Here is a 27272-nt window from a genome sequence, read left to right as displayed (position 1 = left end):
AAAATGTTTTTAACCCAATGCCAGTTTTCAACAGGTAAAGGAAAAATGAAGTGGCTAATAAATGGGAATTCATAGAATGAACTTATCCTCGAAGAATCATAATCATTCAGGCCTCAAACTATTTTTAAGTCAGAGTAGTAAAGATTATTCTGCCAGAAAAATTTTCCTTCTATAATCAAAGTCACAAATTGATCAGCTATAATTTGAAATTTTTGATTTGTTAACCAAAACTAAAAACTTCTGCCATATCATATATGACACATATCTTAGGGTAAGACAGGTCTTTAATGAAAAATCTTATTTTGATCCAATGTAGAGGCAGCCCATGATGGACTGTTACATATTCTTGATATTTTTCAAAGCTCCCAGTACAAGCAATCACATGATATAGATTGATGTTTTTGATACCAATGTCACATTATAAAGAATAATGCTATTGTCCATTTAAAATACGTTCAATTTCTTCTAGTCTTTTTAAAGCAGCAACTCTCTTCTTCTCAATTTCTTTGATGTCTTTTGTTGTTTTTTGGGGGGTCTCTTTGTCTGCATTTTTTGCTAATTGTTTTTTGGATTTAGATTCAATTGTTTTCATTATCTGTGTTGGTCTGGATTCACTTCTGATTTCTTTTATATTTTCAGCTGGAAGTTTGTCTCCTTCTTCACCTGAAGTCTTATCAGCTGGGAATACTGGCCGTTCTACAAAACCAGATGAGGAAATTTTATCCCTAACTATACTCAAATGGCGTTGAATATATTCTTCATGTGGTGCTAATGCCAATGTTTCAACCAAGCATTTTTCAGCTTTTAATAAATCCTTATCTTCAAAATAAACAACACAAAGATTGTGTTTTCCTTGCACATTGCTTGGATCCATCTCCAAAATCTTTTCAAAACATTTTTTTGCTCCAAGTATATCTTTCTTTTGATTCATCAGAATGTCTCCTTTTAAAATGAGACCCTTGATATGATCAGGGTAGTATCTCAGTAACTCTTCTAAAATTGGCAAAGCCTTTAATTCTTTTGCAGTCTGAGAATACAGGAGAGCCAGATTAAACAAAGCACTTCTGAAATCAGCTTGTAATTTTATAGCTTTCTTCATCCAAATCTCTGCCTCAGTGTCCTTTTTGTCATCCATGGCAAGCATTACCAAATTGAAATAGCCATTAGCATCTTGTGGCTCTTCATTTACGTAGTTTAAAAGTCTTTTTCTAGCTTCAGGTCTGAGTTTAACTTCACCTAGGAATCATTTTTTTTAAAAAAGATAATAAAATATCATCATCAAATGAATTGCATCTAAAGAACACAGTCATTTTCAAATATTTAATTAGATTAAAAAAGATAGCACCAAAGCAACTAATTTCTATACCTTAAATAAAAAACTAAAAGCAAAAAATCTCTCTCTTCATTGGAAAGATAAATATGCTTGAAACACTGACATATTTAATGGTAGATCATTTCCTTTCCTTTAAAGTAGTAAGAGTGCTTCAGAAGCCAAAAGGGAAAAAAATCCTTTCAAAGTTAAGAATCTACAAGGAAATATCAAAGGAAGAATACAGAATTAAGAGGACAAAGGTGTATGAATTCCCAAAAAAAGACATCACTCTTGATTTTCTTAAATTATGATTTTATATACTGAACAAGTTACTTAACGTCTCTGGGTTAACTTACTGAATTTTACAAGAATTACTATGATATATATGTAAAAATGCCCAGCAAAAAGTAACTTATTGTTAAAAATGTTTCAGAATTATTAACTCAGTTTTCTGGCATATTATTTCAAAATTTTTAGGAAATTTCAAGGGCAAAAATAAACAATATCTATTAGGCTTTAAAATTAGGATCTGAAAAACAAATACTTACTGAGATAATTTCTATTGCAAATAAGATTTTTTTCAGTTCTACAACTATACACTTTAGGGTGCAATCTTATATTGTATAATGAGCAGCCTTCATGATCATTATTTTACAAACCATTAGTTTTACTAAAAATTATACATTGATGAATATGGAAAATTTGAAAATAAATCACTAGATTTCAGTTACTAATATAGCTATATGAAGTTGGGAGTAGCTTTATTTATAACTTAGTAAACAGAATCTGTTGGTCAAAGTGAGCATATTAAAAATATTATAATTTTATGATTCTTTCCTTTTTGTAAATGTTTTAAGAAAAACATTTAAGAAATAAACAGCAATTACAAATAAAAAGATCTTTCCAACATAAAGTTTAAAGAGATTATAATCATATATTCTGCCTTGAGAGGGACAACAAACATTTCTATACAACATATGGGTAAAAGATAGAAAATTATTGTGATTAATAATTTAGTTTTGCAGGATTGTAGGAAATATAGGAAATTATAATAATACCTCAAAAATAGCAAAACTAGATATATAAAATATAAGTATTTTATCTTGTAAATCAAAGTAAACTCTAATGTTATTTATGTTAAAGAGGTTATATTGTTAGGATCTGTAAACAAGTCAAGATGGCGCCTGGCATTTTGCCAGAGGGAAGTAATGTGAAGTAATGCCAGCGAGCCATTAAGTGTGGAGATTCCTTATTGGTTGACCGCCGTATCTGGTTTATGTTAATTTAGATAAGCTGTGTGTAATGTATATATACCCCTCCTGTCCTACAATAAATGGCTACACTCCTGCTGTAACAATGCACACAAGTTGCTCCTCACCCCCTGGTTATTTTGCTGCAGCCGGACTGCGGCATTATATTATGCTTACATGAATAAATTAACAAACACATTAATTAGATATTGTTTAACACACTGCCTAAAAATTAGTCTTAACACATACTGGAAAATGAATAATTAGTATTCTCATGTCAGTGCATTTTACTTGAAAAAGAGTCTAAAGTAAAATTCAAGTATTTTAAATATTCTTACTATGCCATTTATATACAATTTTGTTATAAACTACCTCTACAAAATGTTTATTATGGGTAATAAAGTTTAAGTTAATGTTTTACTGTATATCAAATTATAATTATAGAAATATTGAGAAAACATACCTGATTCTTGCATTAGTATAGCAGAATTGAATAATGCTAATTTGTGCTTTGGATTTAGTTCTAAAGCATGATTAAAGTTTCTTAGGGCTTCATTTGGTTCTTTAAGTTCAATATATACAATTGCCAGGTTATACCAAAGATCTACATTATTTCTGTCCAGTTCTAGTGCTTTAAGATATGCTTCCTTTGCTTTGAGAGGTTTATTCATTTTTAAAAGTAATTCTCCCCTATGTAAAAAAATCAAACATGAGGTTTATGTAAAACATTATATGTCAGTTAGTAGACACCATTTATTACAAGTTTGAAGCCTTTCCACATACAGCTTTCATTACTTCTTTTAATTTAGTCTCTTAAAAGTTCTCTTCAAAAACAAAAATAACATTTTGAAGCTGCTCTCAAGTCTGAACTCCATAGTTCGGCAAATTAGGCTGGATATATTTTCAAATATTATTACAGAAAGAAAACATATGCTTGACTTTAGGTTAGATGTGGAGAGGCACTCAAAAAAGGGGAACAGAGAAAATCTATTCTTTGAATATATCTTAAAATGAAACAGACTTGACTACATTAGAAAAATGAGTCTAATCAAGTAATAATAATCAAGTGTGGGAGATCAGTAAATTTTTCAGATAATGAAGAAAGCATTTGAAAAAGAAAAATAAATGTGATTGTAGAAAAAAATAATACAGTTTTCAAATCTATGATACAAATCTCACTATACAAATGAACAGAGCATTTGAAATTTGTAACTCCTTATATTAACTTACTATCCTTAAAAGTACACTATAAAATGAACATTAAAAGAAAAAAGGAATTTCAAAAAAGTTGATCTTGTAGGGTAGAAGGGAAATAGTGCCACCTGCAGATAACTAAGAAACACATCTAGAATTGGGGATCAGTTAGAAAATCATTGCATCAATTTTCTAATCTAGTTTTATTTACTGCTAGAGAACTTAAATTTAGTTTTGCTCAAAAATATTTTTACTAATATTTTCACTGAAACAACTTCTAAGAATTAATCTAAAATGTTATTTTTTAAATGCAGAGATTATTGAATAATTCTTTATGGATGAACACATGACAATGAATACTGGATAAGGCTGAAAAAGAGAACCTCCAATTTAAAAATAAATTATATCTCAAAAAGTTAAATTCTGAATGCACTTTTTCTATAAAAACAGTGGTTAGTTTTCCTAGTCTGGCTGCAAAACAGAGTTTAACAGTCATTTTCCCCAAAGTATACAAATGATAACACCTACATGAGAAAGTACATAAGACTGAACATGTGATGTTAGAAAACTACCAAGGTTTCTTTGTGGTTAAAGAAATCAATAACCAGTTAAATCTCAAAATTTACTTAAGAAAGTTTCTGAGAGTTGAATAACAGAAGGTGCTAATAGAAAATATAAGTTCTAGATATTTTAGATGGGAAAAAAAGAAAAAGATTTCAGTGATGATAAGAAAATGAAACAGAAGGAGCTTTTTCTACCCTTTCCTTCATATAAAACTTAAGTTAGCTATTTCAAAACAAGGGATTCCCTTGTCAATTTCAAATTAATCAAATTTGATTGTCATTCTCAAATAAGCTATAATCTCTCTATGTATTTGGAGTCAAGTAACTAAAAGAAAAACATGCCAAATTTAGTCAAGATGTACATGCAGATACAGCTTCAATCTTCTACATTGATGGCTCTAAAGTGAACTATGATACCTGCTAATGTAGGCCTGTTTGAAGTCTGGTCTCATACTTATTGCTTGTCGATAAAGTTGATCTGCTTCTTCTAACCGGGACTCATTTGCTCAGATAAGGTTGGCCAGATTGATATAAACATTTATGTGGTTAGGAGCAATTCTAGCTGCATACTTTTTACCAGGAATAATCTGTTTAGAAGAAAAGGCATTTTCATTATTTGATATTTCAGTACCAAATAAAGATAAAAAGTAAGTTTTCCTAGGGGCTTATTTAAAGTAATACAGAAAACAGTAACATTATGCTGCCAGTTTTACTAATGTATCAAATTAAATATAAAAATGTGAAAGTGAACATGTGTAATATTCATAAAATGTAAAATTTTGTGGCATTAAAGGACAATTTTTCATTCATGCCAGCTAAATGCAACCATTGATAGCTTTTTATTCATATCTACTTTTTCTTTCTTTTTTTTTTTTTAAAGAAAGAGTGAGAGAGAGTGAGAAAGAGGGAGAGAGAGAGAGAACTTCAACATTTATTTTTTAGTATTTGGCGGACACAACATCTTTGTCTGTACGCGGTGCTGAGGATCGAACCCGGGCCGCACGCATGCCAGGCGAGCGCGCTACCGCTTGAGCCACATTCCCAGCCCCCATATCTACTTTTTCTAAAGTCAGATAAATCAGATATTTTAGAGGACAAAGATTTCTTAAAAAACTGGCATCAGAACAGGAAAAAACCCAGATCTCCTGCCTCTCAGTCCAACTGTACACTTTGTCATTTTTTTTTGTCAGCAAAATATTTCCCGAGGACAGTTCATTTTATTTCAGAGTTATACTAAAAACTAACTTGTTTGATAAATACATGTTCTAGTCAGTTGATTATTCAGGTTAAATAAAGGTCATTACATATAATATAGATGGATCCAATTTTTTAACGAACACAATAAATTATCTGATTAAAAAACCTATAAGTATAAATTTAACATATCATTTCAGAATTGAAATAATCCTCAGGATATGTGGTCCAACTTTATTTTTAGAAAACTTATTAAAGTATCCAATCATTAATATTGCTATTTAATGAGAAATCTGCAGCACAAATTGTTTTCTAAACAGATCTTTCATCTTTGATACTATATTGTTATATCTGATGAATTTTCTGCTTGTATCATTCTAACAAGTGATTAAAACAATTTAGCAACAGAGACATTCTATTTTATCACATTTTCATTTTTTGGATAGGAAAAATGTTGAATTTATTGCTTAAAGTATACAAAATCCTCCTCATATAGATTATAAAAGACTATAAATAGACTATAAAAATAATTAAACATCAAGTTAGCTAGAAAAGTAAATGTAATCATTTATAACACTTTCTATAGAAATAGAAAATTCTGTAAGACACCTTACATTTTATATGAACAAACTGAAGAAAAAGATTTCCCATCCAAATAATACTATTCAACATGGACACAGAGGAGACATGAAACAATAGATTAAATTATGACAACTTACTTGAGGCATTAGTGATTTAGCCATCATGTAAGATTCTTCAGCTTCTCTAGTTCTATTTAAATTTTTGTAAGTTCTTCCAACATTCATGTGGGCTCCAATATCATCTAAAAAGAAAAAAAATCATTCATTGAGAGGTATAATAGTATTCAAGGTTACTGAGAAGACATGCTTCTAGAAATAAATTAGGTAAAAAATACAAAAGAGGGAAACAGATCTTGCTTTTTCTCTGCTCTGAACTTTTTTCTTTTTCTTTTTTTTGGTAGTAGGGATTTAACCCAGGGGCACTAACACTGAGCCATATCCTCAGCCCTTTTTATTTTTACTTTTGAGACATGGGGCTTGCTAAATTGCTTAGGGCCTCACTAAGTTGCTGAGGCTGGCTCACACTTATGATCCTCTTGCCTCAGCCTCCTGAGTAGCTGGGATTATAGGCAGAGGATGCCACCATGCCTGGTTCTCTGAACTTCTTTTAACATAACTTGGTATAACTTATGATGAATGGTATACTAAAAAATCATGTATAGCAATGTGAATGCAGAAAATGTATTTAACATGAAAAATCTATTTCAATCACTCTCTAAAGGGTTAGGACAACATAGGTCATGATGACATTACCTTACTACATTGTTCACTATATTTTACTATCTTATACTAAAGCTTATTTCTATTTCCTTAATCTCATAGTTTTGGAATTCAATAAAAACATATGGTTCAATTCTGCAAGTGAAAAGGATCATCATGAGTCCTAGAATTAGCTCAAGTGTTATAGCTAACAAATATGTATAAAAGTTAGAGACTAAAAGGATTTTGTGATAAGCTTTTTAAAAATTTGTGTGAATGTGACTGTAATGACAGAATAATGGAATACAGGAAAACAGTATTACATAAGATGCTGTGGCCCTTCTCTCTTAAATGATGATACAACACTATATAATTCATTAAAAACTTACAAAAAGATTATGTTAACTTTGGAATGCCAGGAAATTATGCCTCATTTTTCAAAATGGAAAAATAAAATCAATTTTTTTTCAGGAAAAGAAAAATATGAGGACTCAATGCATATTAGTTTTAAAAAGATACACTTCCCAGTAAATACTTCAAAGGTTTGGAACAAAGATAAAAGGAAGAGAGATCTTAAATTAGACAATTTTTATTCAACAAGAATATCTAACAGACATGACAAGGTTTCAATTGGTGAATACTACTTGCCTGTGACACCGACGATTTTGCAATTGTGGAATAATTCTCTGACTGCAACTCCCAGGACACATAGGGGCCAAGGCATATCTATTTTGGGTATTCCCCTAGGAGGAGAGCAACAGTCCTAAGATCTTGCTACATTATGCTTCAGGTTGGCAACTGTGTGTACTGTATAAAAAATGGCAGATGTAGTATAAATTTGGTTTGAGAACTGGGGGATAAAGTTGGAGGTAAGGGAGTTTTTCATTTTAGATGTACTGCCCAGTCTTATGGAGTCAGTAGGGTTAAGAAAGCAAAAACAAAACAAAAAAACTTCAGACTAGTCATTGCAATCCTACTTGCAAACTAGAATACCTGTTTTTAAAAAGTTTCAAAGGGAATTCTGCTTTAGAGCCAGGAGTGAAAAATTATCTAATTATCAAGTGTGTATAAAAATACACAGTAGGTAATCTTTGCTTTTATAGAACTGATTTGTTTTTTAATTTTAACATCAATTAAATCCACAGTTTTTGTTATAAAGAAACATGTATAGTAAAAACGAAGGATATATAGAACGTGAAAAAGTTATACAGTAATGAATTTAATCTAACAAAAAGTTAAATGGGAAATGTATAAAAAGAAAATGTAAATAATGAGGTCAGCAGAGTACTTGTACTAAAATAAGTCTCAACCAGGTTTAGAAAAGAAAGAGGTTATTTACTTAAGATAAAAAAAATAAAACAAATTATAACCCAAAGGAATTAGGTGGAATACTAAGAAGTTATTGCCATCAATGCAGACTTCAGATATTATAATAAAGTAGCTCCATTTTCTCAAAGAACAAAAGATAGCAATTAGATATCCTTTAGCAATAAAATGGCTACTTAATAAGACTTAAAAAATGACATAATTTGTGAGAAGATTTTATAAGTTATAAAGTTAAAACATCCCAAAGGATTTTGGGAATAGTATTATTTCTAAAGTAAATTTAAATTCAAAAAAAGGTAAGAAGATGAAAAAAATCAAAGATATTTAAATAACTAAGGAGCTATAGAGAAATCAAAGTACAAATTTGTTTATCTGAGTAAATTATTCAAATCAAGCATAGCATAAGTTAGTCTGCTTTTAAATCAATGTAAATGAGGACATTATAAATCTTAAATATACTCTCAGTCTGTCAATAACTGTTTTTCTAATAAACTCATTTTTTTTCAGAACCCTAGTTGGGTAGTATTTCATTCCTTCTTTCTCCTCAAATTTCTAATAACTTATTTTCATCAGGGAAATGAGAACAGAGAGGAATTTATGACTCATCCCATTATCGATGCTCTCAACCAATCTGTGTGAATATACATACTCAGTTTTCCCTTCTATACCTCCTCTCTGATCTAAGACCAACCAATCTACTTACACACTGAATCATGTTCATTTTCTCCATGTGACTCTGCTCATACTATCTTTATACTGCTAAAATCTCTGTTCTTTTATATAGTAAATCTCTTTGAAAGAGTTGTTTGTATAATTATTTGTACTTCTTCATTTCCAAGTGACTCATGGATAGAATTCAGGACATCCAAGAACTTGGAAGAGAATGTAATTACATTTTAATTTTCATTAACATGTATGAGTAAATTAGAATTTCCTTCAATTTGAAACATAGGCAAATCCTAATAAGTAGTAACAATACCTTGACTTTGTCATTTAGAAACCACAGATTTTTTATATGACATTACAATTGTAGATACTGTGAAATTTAATTTTCATTTACCATTCCTCTTAAATGACAAGTTATTAGAAGCACCATGGGCTTGCATGTGATCTCAGTCATCCTGTCTACATGTGATGTAGAAGGCAAATTATCAGGCAACTGTGTATGCCTGCTAATGCTTTAGCCAAAAGAATGCAATCAAGAATTCTCACACTGATGTCCAAACTATTTTGCTTCCCAGTATTCCCTGTCCACAAAATTGTCAATTAAAAATAAAATTTATAAGCAGATGGAAACTCCTAAAACTCTTTTAAAATTATTCCCATCCTGATGATATCAAAGTTAAGGAACAGGTCCACTATCTTTTCTGATTAAACAGTTTCAAAGATTTTTACTTAGATAAAAATGAAACCAATGCTCTCTCGGCAAAACAATACAAAACAAAACAAAAAAATTGGAGGATTCTGATGTATCTTAAGGGTAGATTATTCTTGACTTTTAAAAGGATTTACAAGTAACTGTAACTTTATTTACAAAACTGTGAACTGGGATTGTTAAAAATACACTTGCAATTACCAAAACAAGAAAAATAAATTGGTTATCTAACATGACATGCATGTGAAGACTATCATGTAATTTATTCCCATTGTATGCAACAAAAGCTTTCACATTTTTTTTTAATTGAAAGAGCCTTAGGATGTTATGGATTCCTACTCTGTGTGACTTAATGCTATTTCAGGGCTTAAATGATCATCTCTATACTTGTTACTATTCAGTCATTTGGGACAAAATCTGAGTCATTCTTTTTAGCTCTATCTTGGTTACATTCTCCCAAACTCCAATAACTATTCATAATACAGTGAAATAATGTCACTTCATCTGTCAAAATTTCTATGAACATAGCAAAAAACAAACCAAACCACACAAAGAATAAGAAGCCTCTGAATATCACTTTCAACTTATATTATAAGCTTTTTTTATTCATAAATATTTCTAATAAACTTGATTACCTGTCCTCCCAAGTCTATGACTTATTAAAACAGTAATTGTGAAAGTGTGATACTAATGTCATACATAGAGAGGTTCAGCAAGTATATCTAAAAAAACTATAAAGGTGACAACTGATAATGATGGAGAAAATTATTTAAAACTAAGTGCCCATACTTGCAACATTCTGTGATTAAATACACTGTTTACTAGATTAAACTGCACTTATGCACATTTATCAACATACACATTTAGTCTTCAGAACAATGCTGAGACAAAAATTATTATTCCAATTTAAAAATGAGAAAAACTTTGGCTGAAGGGGTCTAAATAAGAGTCTCAAAGTCTGTGTAACCTGACATCAAAATTTTCTCTAAAAACTCCTAGAATGAATCTAAAAGACTTCAAAAGTAATGAATTAAAACAACCACATTTAGTGATTCTTGATTGTGTATAAGATGCTACAAGATAATGTAGGAGTTAAAAAGATAAATCCAATGTTTTACATGCAATTTAATAAATATTTTGAGCAAATTAACATTTCAATAATAAAATATGGCACTACAGAGAATATATTTAAAAAAAGAGTAGTTGTAAGGGATTTTAAATGAGAAATACTTTCTTTAGGTGGAAAGATGGGAAGGTAATTTAGAATAAGAGCCTATTTTTTTGTAGGGTTATAAAAAATGGGTTATAAAAGATCATTAGTACTCATGTCTAGCAGGGATATGCTGGAAAGTAAATGGGAGGAAAGGGAGAAAGGAGAGAAGGTTCAAGAAGAATCTAAACAGATCATTACCCAAAGTACACGTATGAAGACACAAATTGGTGTGAATATACTTTGTATACAAGCAGAGACATGAAAAATTGTGCTCTATATGTGTAATATGAATTGTAATGCATTCCACAGTCATATATAAAATAAAAAAATAAGAAGAATATAAACAGAGCCAAAGTAGAAGAACAGTATGTGTACCCTATATTTCAAGAAAAACTAATCTTGATGAAAGAGTTATAGGAGATAAAACTGGAGGGAAAGACCAATTGTTCCATTTCTATAATCTTGTGTTAATTTTTCTCTAATTGAAACTTGGCTTTGTCTTGGAGACAAGGTTACCTTGCTTTTACCTATTCCAAGTGTTGACTGAGTTCTTTTTCTTATCCTTTGTAACACTGGGCCTGGAAGAAGATTAGATGTTCTCCTTGATCCCTGATGCCACTTGCAGACAATTATCACTCCTTTTAAAAATCACTCTTGTCTAAACATCAGGCCATTGAACTCTATTGTACATTATCCCTCAGAGTTGCAGTCACTAGTCCCTGTGTGCATATTATAGTGTACATACTAGATACTGGGTTCCTATTGCTCCCTCCAACATCATGACAGTCAAAATTCTTAGCCATTTCAAAATCTATACAGATTTAATATTGTGGCCTTGATGCCTTTCTTCCCATGATTTTCACCTCTTTCTACCAGTTTAGGTTGCTCCAACAGACACAATCATACCTCCTAGAAAAAACTGGGGGCAGTACCCAGCACTCTGTACTTCTGTGAGGACACTTAAGGTGGTGGGTTATTTTTGGTTGTTACTCTGAATTGAAAGTAATGGCATTGGTGGGTACGGATCACATTTGGTACATATACTATAATAAAGTTCTACACTGTTGAACATGTCCCTATTGAAAATATTGCTGCTGTAGCTACACTCTGATACTTAGACCATCCATTCTTCAGAACTGTAATCTGCTGATCCTGTAACTATTTCACTACCACTTACCAACTTTCTCATCTACTCTAAACCAATCTAAATTCTGCAACTCATCATTATAATCACTTCGTTATTCTTTTTTTTTTTTGCTTAGTTATACATGTCTGACAAAATTTTAACTCTTTTGAATCGAATTCTTCATTACCACTGTAGCTAAAAAGTAGTAGGAAAAAAACATGTAACTACACCAACTGGTTTAATTTTAAATTAATACTAATCTAAAGTAGGGTGTCAGAGTTGCCTGGTAATTATACTCTATTTTCCTAATCTACGTAATAGGAAACTATTTTCCTAGTTTCCTTGATCTTTGTTTCTAAGTGTGATTTGTAGACTAACATCAATGGGAACTTATGAGAAATGCAGAATTTTAGGCTCTATCTAACTCTTCATCAGAATATACTTTATAACAAACTCTCTGATTCATACATACATTAAGTTTATGAAGCAAATTCTTGGATCACTATTTCATATCTTTTCCTGTTCTTAAATCCCAAACACTTCTTCCTTTTTATTCTCTACTAATGATTTTACCTTCTATTTCACCGAGAAAACCGAAACAAACAAAAGAAAACTCCAGAAACTTCCTCCTTGTCATCTACTCTCTAGCCTCTTTCCACATCCATATACTGTGCCTTCTGTTACCACATTTACTATCAGTACCAATTTGAATAAATTCCTCATCTTTAGCACCAGATCCTATCTGGATACTGGGTCCCTATTGCTCCTTCCTCTCATCTATTCAATATCATCATCTAGTTATTTGTCTTTCCACGTGGCATTAATACTTTCCCCAACTGTACTGGATTAGCCCCAAAGGTACTTTTTTTCTTCCATTTCCGAATTCTCTCTAATTCTTCTTCTACTCTCTTAAAATCACTTCTACCAAGCTTGTGCATCCTGCACTCCATCAAAAAGCACATTTCACTGTCATCCAACAACTATGTTAACAAAGAAAAAATTCTCAAATATCTAATATAAATGTTTTCCCCCCAAAATGTTGTTTTCCTTCTAAAAAAACCCAAAAAAACAAAAACCATTCATCAGTTTACTAATAATGCTTACCTGGCTGAACATGAGTCGCCTGTAGAAAGTATTTCAAAACTCTCTCAAAGTTCTTTTCATTTTCCAGAGCATGACCCACATTATTCCATAATTTGGCATTATTTTTATTTACCTTAAATACAATTAAAATGAAGTAAATTACATATTAAAAAATGACTCCAAATCACACAGATATTTGAGTGGTGTATTATTAGGAATGGATTGTTTCATAGAGATGTTCCTGGAGATAAAGTCAAATGAAGACTGCTTCACCATATTTACTCTTCTTCCCCTAATGATATACTAAAACCACAAAAGTCTAATTTCACCTATTTTATGTTATTAGAATTGTACATATAATTTTACATAATCAAAACATAGTGCTGTGTGAAAATTTCTACTCTATTCATATTCCTTCAAGAAAGAAGGTATTAGAATATGAGAATGTTCTTAAAACATTGTATTGATGACTATTTTTATTCTTAACATGTTTAAAGCTATTTAAGTACTCTATTATGGTAAAAGGAACCCTAAGTTCTGAGTCAATGTGTGCTTTTAGAGTTCTCAGATGTGCAAGGTATTCTTGCAGGCAAAGGATGATACCCAACCAAGGAATTATCAATTATGACTATAGGTTTTATTTTTTTTAATTTTTTTTTTGTTGTAGAGTGACACAATACCTTTATTTTATTTACTTTTTAAATGTGGTGCTGAATATCGAACCCAGTGTGTCACACATGCTAGACAAGTGCTCTACCACTGATCTATAACCATGACTATAGGTTTTAACCATTGTTCTGAGAGTGAGAATAAAGAAATTTTCAAAAAATATGGGCTCAAGGTTCACTTGTCTGCAGAGCTCAGGGAGAAGGTGGAATTACTGGAACTACTATTGTGGTCCAGAGGACAGTCATCTGTTATGTACAGTCAGCAATTCCATAAAGCTAGGCAAAAGAGAATAAAGAAATAGACAAAATAAAGTAAGAATTATGAGATTTGAAGATGGGCATTGATAAGGAAGAGCTAAAATAATTCTTTGCTGATAACCTTTATAGAAAACAAATTTGTGGTTTTAAAAGAACTTTTTTTAGAAAACAAATTTGTGGTTTTAAAAGAACTTTTTTAAGATATTTATTGTCCATTCTATAAGAAATGCTTTACCACTACTTTCTATCAGTTCTGATCTTTTCCATATTAGTAACCATTGATTATCTTTTAGATAGCAGGATTCTATTTTTGTTTGTTGTGTTATTTTATTTCATTGAGTCTAAGGCACATCAACTATAGAACTCACCACTATTTAATGAACAATTAAGAAAAAAAAGTCAATAATTAATTTAGAGATAACTTTCAACGTAAGATTTATGCTTGTTCCAGGTATTCAGGTTAGGAAAAAATGTGTACCCTTAGAACCAATGAAATTCAGTACTACTTATCATGTGGAACTCCAACATGTATGTAGCACTGAAAGAAATATTAACATACTCTTTGAATATACAGCCATGTACTATGTAGATAATTTGTTTATGCCATAAATAATATAAAGAACAAATTATTTTCAATAACTTTTTGGTAAATGACTTAATATTGACAGTTAATGTCTGATTAAAATAAAAACAGCTAAGAAATGGCTAAAAAACAAACAAACAAAAAACCTCTCTCTATATATATCACTGATGACATACTTTCCTGTGATTCTGAACCATACTTTACCTTTACGGCTGACATGAACAATGTATATTCAGACTCCCAATCCCAATTTCTGTGGAGTGTTTTTAAGGCATGAGTAAGTAATACCATGGATAGACACACCCAGGACAGTTTTTTAAATACACTGTTTAAGAGACCAAAAAAAAAATCATATCATCAAAAGCATTTAACTTTATAGGAAAGGTAAACATATGCTAAATGTTCCTAAAGATAATGTTCCTAAAGATAATTCTAACATTCACCCAACTTTGTAGAGAACCAACACAAAAAAAAGTATTATGAATATGAAATTCAGTGTTAAATTACATGACACAGTTGTTCCTGTGCAGGAATAGTTCTACCTACCCAGCTTTCCAGAGGCATTCAAGTCTTTTATATAAAATGTTTAGTACTTGAATATAACCTATGCTTACCTTGTACTTTAAATCATCACTAGATTACTTATAATACCCTATACAAGGTAAATGCTACATAAAGAGTCAAGAAAAAAGTCCCCACATGTCAATAATGATGTGACTTTTATTTTGAAATATATTAAATCTGTGGTTTGTTGAATCTGAAAATGAAAAACCTAGAGATATAGAGGACCAACTTCATACTGACATTTAACTCTTTCAAAAGCTTTTTTCAGAATGACAGTAAATTGATAAATCTAGTTTTAATTGTGACTTTATATATTTAGCATCCTTGGTACCATTACCTACAACTTGAATACTGGCTGTGTTTATAAAGGGTCAATCTTACCTCCTGGCTATATTTAAAGTATGTTTTGCTTAAAAATTATACCATAGGCCATTACAACATTCTTAGAATAATTTTATACTTTAAAATCTGAACTGTCTATTAAAGGGCATAGTAAAATTAACTCCTAATAAAATAGATACAAATTATTTATACAATATACAACTTCAGGCTATTTGAGACTCAATTCCTCATTTATACAAAGATGGTTATACATCATTAATCTCTATGATTCCATTTAGTATTAATGTTATCTGAGTTTGTGTTTTTGCTCCCATACCATGGTTCAATTTCTTGTATTTTGAAAGATTCACTTAACCAGAGTTAAAAAGTATGAATCATTTAGAAAATGGTCATTGGAAGCAGTAAGATGTAAATCTGAACCAAGACTGTTGTTTACTAGCTATGTGATCTTGGATAATTCAAGTAACTTATATAAGCTTCAATTTGCACTTCTGTAAAATAAAGTTAGGAAGTACTAAGATTAAATGAGAAAATAAATCTAAAGGGTAGACTCTTGGAAGATGGTAGGTAATCAAAAATCAGTAATGAGTATACTTGGATATATGGGTAGAAAGTAAGAGAAAAGGTTTGAAAGATGGTGGTGAAAACTGTAGATACGGGTGAAATTACCTATGAAGGATGTGCAGTAAAATGAAAGTGGCTATCACTCTTAAAAATATAAATATTCAAAGAGCACATACAGCAAGGAGTAACTGGATAGAAGTGAATGGATAGTGAAGATAATCAGAAGACCTTTTAGAGAAACCAGGGAAAATTTTTAAAATAAAAATGTTGACTGGATGTAAGTACTTGGAGATAATTTGCTAGAAAAATAATGAAAAGAGAAATCAGAATTTTTTGGGTTAGGTGACTAGAAAATGAAAGTGAGACAAGTAAGCATTTCTATTTCAAGTTGCAGATCTAAATTTAATATTGTTAACATTAGTGTTTTTAACCATTAACAATTTGCTTGTTTTGACAATTTTAGTGATACATATAGACAATGGGTTAAAACTTATTACAATAATCATTTCTAAGTATACTGTTCCTTAATAGTTTAAGGCAACTAGGAAACTAAGCTTATGATGAAGATAGTGATAGCAAGAAATTATGAATTGCCTATTATATGCAGTTTATATATATTGAGAACTCAATAAGACTCACTTAAGAAGGATGACTATATGTTCATTGCATATGGAAGTGGAAATGGTCATTTGTGACTTCAGTTTCAATAATATCCTTGTTTTCAATTGGGTCTGACTCAAGTTTGTTCTGCCTCAGGCTGTAAAATAAAATTACATAAATATTGGGAAGAAGACAGAGTGAGTAGGTACTGTGGAGCTTTCCTAACTTGAATCATAGACAATGAGAAGAAAACAGTAAGATGAAAAAACCCAAAAGGTTAAAAAAGTATAATTTACAAAACTGAACAAAATACAGATTTAAAATACTTTAATGTCACATTTAATTCTATATTTAGCAAGCATTAAATGAACAAACATTTTAATTTACCTTTTGTTTAAAATTTTCTGCCACCCATGGACTACCAAAATACAGAATCCCATGCTAGGAACATACAGTACACGCTCAGCAACAACAAATCCAACAGGAAAAAAAAGGTTTGATGCTGGAATAAATGGCAATGCCATTAAACAAAGTGCCTAGAAAGAAAAAGATAGTTTAATTTTATTAAATTAAAAAACTAAACACTCAATACCTAAATCCAAAATTTTATCATTTCATTTGGATGAATGCATTTGTGGACCATTTAAAAATGATAATATGAAGAATACTAATTTAAACAGTACGAAGACAATTTAGGGGTGGTATAAACATCAGGATGTATGTAAGCAAGATGCAATGGAAGTCTTAAATTCTGGAACTTATAACTGGAGGATATCTTTGAAAATAATATTCCTAGGTATATTGTTTAGGAATAATTATTTTCTTGAAATTAAAACCTGAACCTTTAATAGCATTTTAAATTTGAAAAGTATATTTAGCTACACTGTTTTTTCACTGTCTTTTTTCTATGAGAAATATACTTGCCTAGTGAAATATATAAAAAAAAATGATCAATGGTAAATATTTACATCTTTATGTGAAAACTGAATAACTAGGTGTATCCTGTTAATAAAAAAAACTTTTTTGGGGGCTGGGGATGTGGCTCAAGCGGTAGCGCACTTGCCTGGCATGCGTGCAGCCCTGGTTCGATCCTCAGCACCACATACAAAGATGTTGTGCCTGCCGAAAAACTGAAAAAATAAATATTAAAAAATTCTCTCTCACTCTCTCCACTCTCTCTTTAAAAAAAAAACTTTTTTGAAAATATTTCTAAAATGACATATTCAACTCATAGTAAGAAAACAAATAAACCAATTAAAAAATGGGCAAAGGAGTTGAATATATTTTTCAAAAGCAAATATTCATATGGTCAGAGATATATGAAAAAATACTCAAAATAAGAAATGCAGATTAAAATCACAATGAGATATCACCTCAGCCTAGTTAGAATGATTGTTATAAAAAAAAGAAAATACACACAGGTAGGGATGGGAAGGGAAACTTTGCATACTGATGGTGGGCATGTAAAATATAACATAGTCATTATGAAAAAGAGTACAGAGATTATTCAAAACATTTAAAATGGAAATATCATATGATCCAGCAATCCCTTTACTGGGTATATATCTAGATGAAATGAAATTATTATGTTGAAGAGACATATACACTCCCATATTCACTGTGGTATTATTTACAATATGCAAGAAATGGAATCACATTCAATCAAATGAATTGAATGGATAAACAGATTTAAAAAATCAGAGTACTTATGTATAATGGGAATATTATTCAGCCTTAAAAAGAAGGAAATCTTGTTATTTCAACATACACCAGCCTGGAGGAGATTATATTAAATGAAATAAAGACAGGCACAGAAAGACAAATGCTTTCACTTATACATGAGATCTAAAAAAATCTCACAGTCAGAAGAGAGTAGAATGATAATTGCTGGGGGAAGAGGAAATGGTGCAGAACACAAAATTTAATTTAATTTACCAGAATAAAAAACTTTTTAAAAATTAAAAAAATGTTTACACATCTAACTTGTTTTACATATGGCCAAAATAAACTGATAGGAAAATATGTTAAAAAATTTTCAACAAAATTACACAAGTTGATAACATACATGTTTTTGTAACTTTATTACTCTAAGAAACCACATAATACTGGAAACTGAAGACTTTTTATTCTATGCAAGAATTTCTAAAATTATAATACATATACTGAGATAAAATGTCATAAAAATGCTCAGATTTATCGCCCTTGTGAATATGGAATGAAATGTGTTTTTTTTAATTATAAAGCCACAAAAATTTGTACAATTGTGAAAAATTAATTAGCAAACTTGTGAAAGGATTTAAGTTTGTCATCAGGACATCTTTCTATGGGCATCTGTTTCTATGTTATTTCCCTGATTTGTTTCACAGTACCTAAATAAATAATAAGTTAATCTCCAGCTTCAGAAGTTTGCATCTTTTCTAATGCAAAGAACTGTCTCTTCCTTATCAAACTTTATTAGTAAAATATAGATATAGAGATGCATATACTTAGAAAAGAATACTTTCTGCATGAATATTCTTTCATATATTATGACTTCACGTAATATTGAATCTGAGGAAAAGTACCATTCTCAAGCTGCTATGTATCACACTAATTTATGTCTGAAATTTCAGTATTATTAAAATAAAAACATAAAGTATTTAGAGTGCACATAATTTTTCACTTCCTAGATATGCTTGACAAAAATAATTTCCCATTAATTCATGGTTGTTCTAAAGCAATTTCATTTGTAGGAATTAAAAGTGTTAAATTCATTCAGAGATGCATCTTAGACTGATTTATAAGTTACAAAAAAAAAAATCTCTCAGGAAAAGTTTATTGGTTCTAGGATAAGAAATGTGTAAATGTTAGTCTAATGACTAAACTTATAAGTTCTATCAAGTTCTATTTAATGCTCTTTTCTAATGTATGCCAATCTAGTTAATTATGAATAATTTTTAATTTTCTTCTAATAACATACACTGTCTTGAAAAGGAAGGACAACAGAAAGAGCTACGAGTTTGAAATCAACCTATCACTTATTTCTTATGTAATAGAAAGTAAACTACTCTATCACCTTGAGACTATTTTTTCATAAGTGAAAAAAGACTAACTACTTAAATTGTTGTGACACACATGATATCTTATTTAATAAGAGTTAACATGATATCTGTTGTTGAAATTATATCTTTGCTCTATTGTTCCTTTGTAGAGATTTTCAGAAAATACCATTTAAAAAATAGCACATTTAAAGCAGTTATACTTAAGGTCACAACTGTTCTTTTTAAATGTACATAATATATAATTTAGATAAATCTATTTCATTGGCATTATTCTCTTTTTAAAAAAAATAGCATATTACATATACCATCATTTTATTTGTCAAGCTTTAATTCAATCTCTCCTTTTTGTTTCAATCTTTCTTTTATCAGAACCCCAATTTTGAATAATTCTGACATTTATCTATGCTGTTTGTATTTGAGCAGCTTGAGTAAGTCCCAAAGCTGACTAGATTAACATCCTCATAAATTCATGACCACCAACTTCAAATTGATTCTTTTTTTTTTTTTTTTTCGGTATCAGGGATTGAACCCAGGGCCCTTAACCACTGAGCTACATCCCCAGGCCTTTTTATTTTTTGAGACAGGGTCTTTCTAAATTGCTAAGTTGCTGAGGCCGGATCCTTCTGCCTCAGCCTACTGAGTCACTGAGATTATAGGGTGTGCTACCAGGCCCAGCCTCAAATTGATTCTTAAGACTGCTTAGAATTTCTAGGTTTCTGACAGGTGTTATTCTATTCTCTCTGAATGTTTGAATCTTGATTGCTCTTCTCAATCTTTTGACCCATTTTACTTTCAGCAGGCAACCATACTAATTTACAGAGAGGGGTAAAGCCATAAGAGAAAAGTTCCTTTAATTTCTTGCTATTAAACCTACTAACATCCATATTCATTCCCATTTCCCTTTTTCCTGTGAGTTTCCTCCTTCTATTTCAGGTCAAACTTTTGCTTGGTATTTCCCTGCTTTTCCCTTCTACCATTTGTTTCAACCTTTTCTAATCACCTATATCCTCTGTAGCAAAATTTAAACATGCTCTTTCTTATCCAACCTTAAAAATTTTCTCAGTGACAATATATCTTTTAAGCTCCACCTTTGGAGCCACAGTAACATGTAGCTAGTATAAACTGATTTAATCAACATTTCAACTTTATTTTTAAGCCAACTCATTAGTGATATCTCCTAACTTCTAAAAGATAGCTGAGTACTCAAATGAAAATGTTTCTAAGTATCAACCAATCAAGTTTTTCACCAATATTATTTTTACTTTTGTATTTCCAAATCAAGTCACTCCACAGAAATAAATTTCATTTAATTAACTAATGGATCTATAAGAGGTCAAATCCAAGAGACATCACTTTTCAAACAGAGCTCACTTTTGTATTCAACAGTGTCTGTTAAGAGTTAAATATTCTGTCTTTTCTAATATACTTTCCTACTTTTCTGTTCCCTTGGTCTGTCTCCTATTCAAAATCTGAATATGGGAGTTGCTTAAGATCTAGTTGTAGGCTTCTCTTTTCACTCTACTCAGTCACCTTAACTATTCTAGGGGTGAAATGAGATCAGATACTTTAAGGCATCTATAATGAACATGAATTAACTTTTGTTGTACGCATCTACAATGTTACCAGCTAGCAACTGTTCTTGAACTGAAAAAATCCTTGTTGACAAAGGTTGCTCTATAATCTCTCTAAATGCAATCCTACCTACATTCTGGTTTCAATTAATTACCACTATGCTAATGAATAAAAATTTTATTTTAAACTTTGGCAACTCTTTTTGACATGAAGTACTGTTCAAAATCTATACTAGGATGCTTTAAATAACCCTCACATTCAACATGTCCAAGGATGATGTAAACACGATCTCTCCCAAATCTTATATTCTCTCAGCCACTGGCTTCAAATTTCTCTAGAAGACAAGCTCCCTGGAAATGGGACCTTATATTTCCTCTTATTATCATATTCTGTGTATAAAGTGCTGCCTAGTATGCATTTAGTGGCTATAGCCAGAAATGAAATATTTTTGAAGCACTATATTTTCTAATCTGTAGTAAATGCTAAGAAAATGTTATAGATTATTACTGTCTTTAATAATTAAAAGGAAGAGGGAAAATAACTAGAGTGAGGAAGAACTGAGGGCAGAGAGGGAAAATTACAAGTAAACAGTTCAGAAAAATGACAACAACAAAACCTTTCCAACTAAACAGGATTCTCTGAAGATAGCAAGAGCTATCTCAGGAAGTAATGAATATTTTGCTAATGAGAACTTAACATATATTTCTCTAGCTGCATATTTCATAGGACACTCTTCTCTATGAGAGGAAAATGAACTTAAAAAAAAGACACATCTTGATTTTAGTTTCCACCTAATTAGGAAAATTACGTGCCTTGCTTTATAATTTTAGGATAAACTAAAATAAGTTTATAAATTAAACGTATTTGTTGACCAAGGAAAGACACTGCTTTAAAAAGATGTCTTTGATGAATTAAAGATAGTGTCAATCAACTGGATGCAACATTGCAGAAAAAGTGAAAGAAGTTTCTTACCATTAAAACTGTCTTGGAGGAATCACCAGGATATCGGAGACTGAATATTCCCAAAGCCCCCAGAAAGCAAAAGAAAGCAAAAGTAGCAAGATTTCGAATATCTAGAAATGACTCTATAAGTGGTATTGTTCCCATGGTCCAATCACAGCATAGCTCTGAAGGATTTAATAGAAGCCAAGCATTCACAGGAAGGAGGTAGTTGAAAGTTAGCTGCCTTGTGGGAGTTGGGCTTACAGCAGCTGGGTTATCAAACCTGTATAAAGAATTAAAAAAAATAAAAGGTACTTATAAGAAAACACTTTTTAAACACAAATTTTATTCTACAACATATATAAATAAAATATTGAATATTGCATAAAATCATTACTAAAATTCAAACTATCTGAATTATATAAAATGTCTAGTTGGGAGAAGTGATATTTATGAAGAATTACTTGAAGAATAAGCAGGTCATCTCTTTCTAGTTATTATTAGAATAATTCATACTACAATATGACATTTGGTAGAATTATTTTCACTAAATCTCATTAAATGTTTCCCTACATAAGACATTTATTTTAGAGAGAACTGCTAGTAGTTAGTAAAGCTAAATGCTAATTTTTATTAAAAAAAATTAAGTTTTCTACACAAAATTTGTTTTTTTTCTTTCATGGACAGAGAAAACTATATTACCTCCTAACTTAACCATCCTTGCTTTGATTATTAGGAAACTAAAAACTAAATTTCTAGTAGAGAGTTGTAATTGTGTAGGTTTATGTAACATTCTAGTTGTGTTCTAACTTTTTTCCTAGTATATTAATAAAATATATATTAGTTTATTTCTCTGAAAGTTTCTCTGAAAGTTGACACTTTTTTTTTTGGATTTTTTTTTTCCTGTGCTGCTAAGGATTGAATCCAGAGCCATGTGCATGTGAGGCAAGGCACTCTTTTAACTAAGCTATTTCCCTAACCCCTTCATCATATGTTAATTATGTATTTTATTAGCATAGACTATTTGATGTAAATTAAATTACTTTAAAATAGTACATTACAAATGAAAAACTTTTGATTTGTATGTTTTTATCTATCTTCCAATTCTTTTGGCAATGTTAAAATATAACAATAAAAACCCAATGTCATTTTTAAATAATTAAAAAAAACAAACAACATTTACCCCTTAGACTTGATTTTCTTAAAATGTTAAATAACTGAGAAAAAGCACATGTTGAATAATTTTTTTTAAATTTTCATATTTGAAATCTCTATACATATGAAGAATAATAAATTTTGTTAGTACTTTAACTTTCAAAAAATTTGGCATAAATGAATACAAAGCTTTTTTCCTATATTTATTCCTATATTTAGGATAGCTGATATAGAAAAAAAAAGTTAACTTTAAAATAGATCAAATCATATTATAATCAACGTAAAACAAATCATTAAAATCAGTTTCATAGGGTAGTGTAACAGAATCAAATTCATATAAATGCACATGTACATATTTTTAAATGCTTATATTTAGAAAATATATATTTAATGGTACATGTTCCAGACACAAAGAGCTACAAAGACAATATAAACCACATTTCAGACTGTAGAAACAGACACAGAAAACAGTTCATTTAAATTCTCTAAATGGAGTAATAATCAGAATAAAAACATTGAAACTAAGGGCTAAAGGATATATAAAAATATATATCTACAATTTAATCCATTTCCAATACTGTTATACCTGAATGAGTTCAGTTTTATATGGCTCGACTCGAGTTAAAAATTCTGCAAGTTGAAGTCATTCTTCTTTAAATAAAAAATAATACTGAGGTCAATTTATTATGTGAAAACACTATAAAATTTTGGACTTAGAAAATTATCTGAAAAAAATTTATTCTATTCACTGCCCACAATGCAATGACATGGAAAGTACCCTGGCCTATGTGCTGGAACACCACTGGACTTAGCTTAAGTTCAATCATCATCTTGTACCAACTTAAAGCTCTATCTAGGTATTAAATTTTCACTAGGTAGGTGCAAGAAGATGATGGAACTCAGGCTGAGTCCAGTGGTATATCTGAAGTTGAGAAGATGGAGCTTCAAACACCAGAAGCCTGAGGAGCTCAGGGGTCTATAGTTAGTTGGGTAGAATATCAGAGAGAAGAAAAATGATAAGAAAACTTAAGAGACTGCAGAGCGGCCCCACTATCTTTCAGTATTGAAGAGTTCCTGCTTGAATATAGATGAGAAGAAGTGTCTAAGGTTAGTGCGCTGAATCATGTCTCCCCCAAATGCATGTCGATCTAAAACTGTAGACTATGGCTTTTTTTTGGGGTGTGGAGTTTGCCAAAGTAATTAGTTAAGATGAGGACGTATTAGAGTAGGCCCTAAATCCAATGACCATGACCTTATACAAAAAGGAGAGGATAGATATACATGGGAAAGAAAGCCATGTAAAGACAGAATAGATTAGAGTGATACAGCTACAAAATCAAGGAATGCTGAAGCTTGTCAGCAATCAGCAGAAGGTGGGAGAGAGGCATGAAATATATTCTTCCTCAGTGCCTCCTCAAGAAACCAATTGTGCCAACATCTTAATTTTGGACGTATGGCTTCCTGAACTGTGAGGGAATACATTTCTATTGTTTTAGGCCATTTACTTTGTGACTGTTAAAATGATCTTAGGAAAACTAATGGGAAAGAACATTTTGAAAAAGGATAAAAAACAGGATGAGAAATGAAAGTCCCATAAAATTATACAGAGGAAGAAATGCCCTCAGCACCCATGTGAAATCTTCGTAATTCAGTCATTGGTATAAGTTAGAAAGATGTTAATGCGCAAATTTAGCTGATTCTAAAGCCTGCTGTGGTCCCACTAAGAGTTTAAAAGTAAGACAAGAAGATAAAACATTTTTTATAACTTACATGTATCCCAGAACAAAGCTCAAAAATATTTATATGGAAATACATGAAGATACAATTAATATATGGCATCTATTCAAAATTTACCAGACATGCAAAGAAGCAAAAAAATAAAAGTCACAATGAGAAGAAAATTTATTCAATATAAATTGATCAAAATGGCATGGATCACAGAAAAAGTATTGAAGGATAATAAAACAAAATAGATTATGTAGACATATGAAAGACATTAAAAAAATTTGAATCAAGACTTCCTTCTAGAGATGAAAACAGTTTCTAAGATGAAAAATAACTAGATGAAATTAACAACAGATACACACACACACACACATACACACGCGTGTATGTGTACCTTCCAGCCGTACCCCCCCCCCACTAACATGACATAATAATAATAAATGTTACAGAAGGCTAAAGATACAGGATGAGAAAGGATTTCTTACTGAAAATGTAAGCCAAAAGATGTAGGGCAATATTTTTAGAATACTGAATGAGAAATAGCAAGTGTAGTATTCTCCACTCAGGCTGGGGTTGTAGCTTAGTGGTAGAGTGCTTGCCTAGCACGTGTGAGGCACCAGTTTCAATTCTCAGCACCACATAAAATTAATGAATAAAGTAAAGGTATTGTGTCCATCTACAACTAAAAAAATAAAAAGATTTTTTAAAAAAGGTAAAATGAATACATCTTTAGATATAAAAGCTAACAGAATTATTGCTGCATACTAAGAAATGTGCAAGTCTTTCATGATAAGGAAAAATGTCACTAACAGAATGCAGAGCCCTGGGAAAAAATAATTTCATGAGTTAATATAAAAGACTTTTACCACTGAAATGCTTAAGGATAAGCATCTAAAGCAAATGTAACAACAATGCATTAAAATGTATGCTCAAGGGAAATATATACAAACAGCACAAAGGGAAAGTTCTAAGGAAGATGGGAAAGTAAAAAGGAAACAAACAGATGAGAAAAAGAGAAAACACTTAAGGTAGAAGATTTACATCCAATGTATCGATAATTATATTAAATATAAATGGACCAAATATTTCATTTTAAACACCTCAGATTATCTAATCAAACAAAAAACAATGATTAAGACCCAATTATATATAACCTACAAGAAATTATTTTAAAATATAAAAGCAGCCAGGATTGGTGGCACAAGCCTGCAATTCCTGACTCAGAAGGCTAAGGCAGGAGATTTGCAAATTTGGGTCCAACCTTAGCAACTCACTAAGTAACTTAGTGAGACCCTGTCTCAAAATAAATGGTAAAAAGGGCAGAAGATGTAGATTGCAATAAAGTGTCCCTGGGTTCAAACATCCAAACCCCCCCAAAAAGCAAAACACACACACACACAAAATATGTGTAGATATAAAACATATGTATACGAGGGGAGGGGGAGATAGATAAAAAGAAAAAAGATGGAAAAATATGTATTATATAACACTAATAAAGGAGAGCTGGCATGAGAATTTTTTTTCCTCAGTAGGTAGCTCTACCACTAAGCCACATACATCCTTAGTACTTTTTTTTTATGTTGAAATAGTTTCTCATTAAATTGCCAAGGCGGGCCTGAAACTTGTCATCCTCCTGCCTGAGTCTCCCAGGTTGCTGCAATTACAGGTGTGTGCCTTTGTGACAAACTAATATAAGACAGAGTGAATGTTTAGGTAAAGACTATTACTAGCAATGAAGCTCATTTAATAATGATAAAGATATTAACTCATCAAGATGATGTGGAAATCCTAAGCATTTATGCGCTTAAAAACAGAGCTTAAAAAACACATGAAACAAAATTGAAAAAACTGCAATAAGACAAATCTACAATTACAGTAGAGATCTCAATATTCTTCTCTCAACAACTGTTAAACAAAAATCACTAAGGATAGAGAAGACTCCACTTTAACCCTAATACTTAACTAATTTGTGGGTCATTATCCTTGATGTGGTGGTTTCTTGGATGTACAAGTATGACAGAACTAATGAATTTGTATATTTTAAACATGATCTGCAGTTTTAAAAATATATAGACTATACCTCAATAAAACTGCTAAAAAAATTCAGTGTAAATCAGACTTTCCCAAACATTTATGATCACTTAAAGTCCAAAGTTAAAAAGGCAAAATGATTAAAAATAAAAAAGAACCAGAATTTCATACCTTGTAAACACTGGAAGTTGGGACTGAATAACCTGGACTCTAATCACAACAAGCAATAACGTACTGAACATCAAGACAATGAGTTTTATTAGTGTCTGCAGCATAGAAAATGGAATGCTACCCTTTCCACGGAGAAACTG

At 30.8% G+C, this 27272-nt stretch overlaps 1 pseudogene; it reads right to left on the bottom strand.

Moving 5' to 3' along the window:
* Window positions 1-161: 161 nt before the first annotated feature.
* On the bottom strand, window positions 162-27272 carry LOC143387582 (protein O-mannosyl-transferase TMTC3-like; annotated as a pseudogene).

This window comes from Callospermophilus lateralis, unplaced genomic scaffold, assembly GCF_048772815.1.
Source record: "Callospermophilus lateralis isolate mCalLat2 unplaced genomic scaffold, mCalLat2.hap1 Scaffold_322, whole genome shotgun sequence".
In the NCBI taxonomy this organism is placed as follows: Eukaryota; Metazoa; Chordata; class Mammalia; order Rodentia; family Sciuridae; genus Callospermophilus; species Callospermophilus lateralis.
Note: the sequence above shows the minus strand (reverse complement) of the source record. Positions and strands in the feature narration are given on the sequence as shown.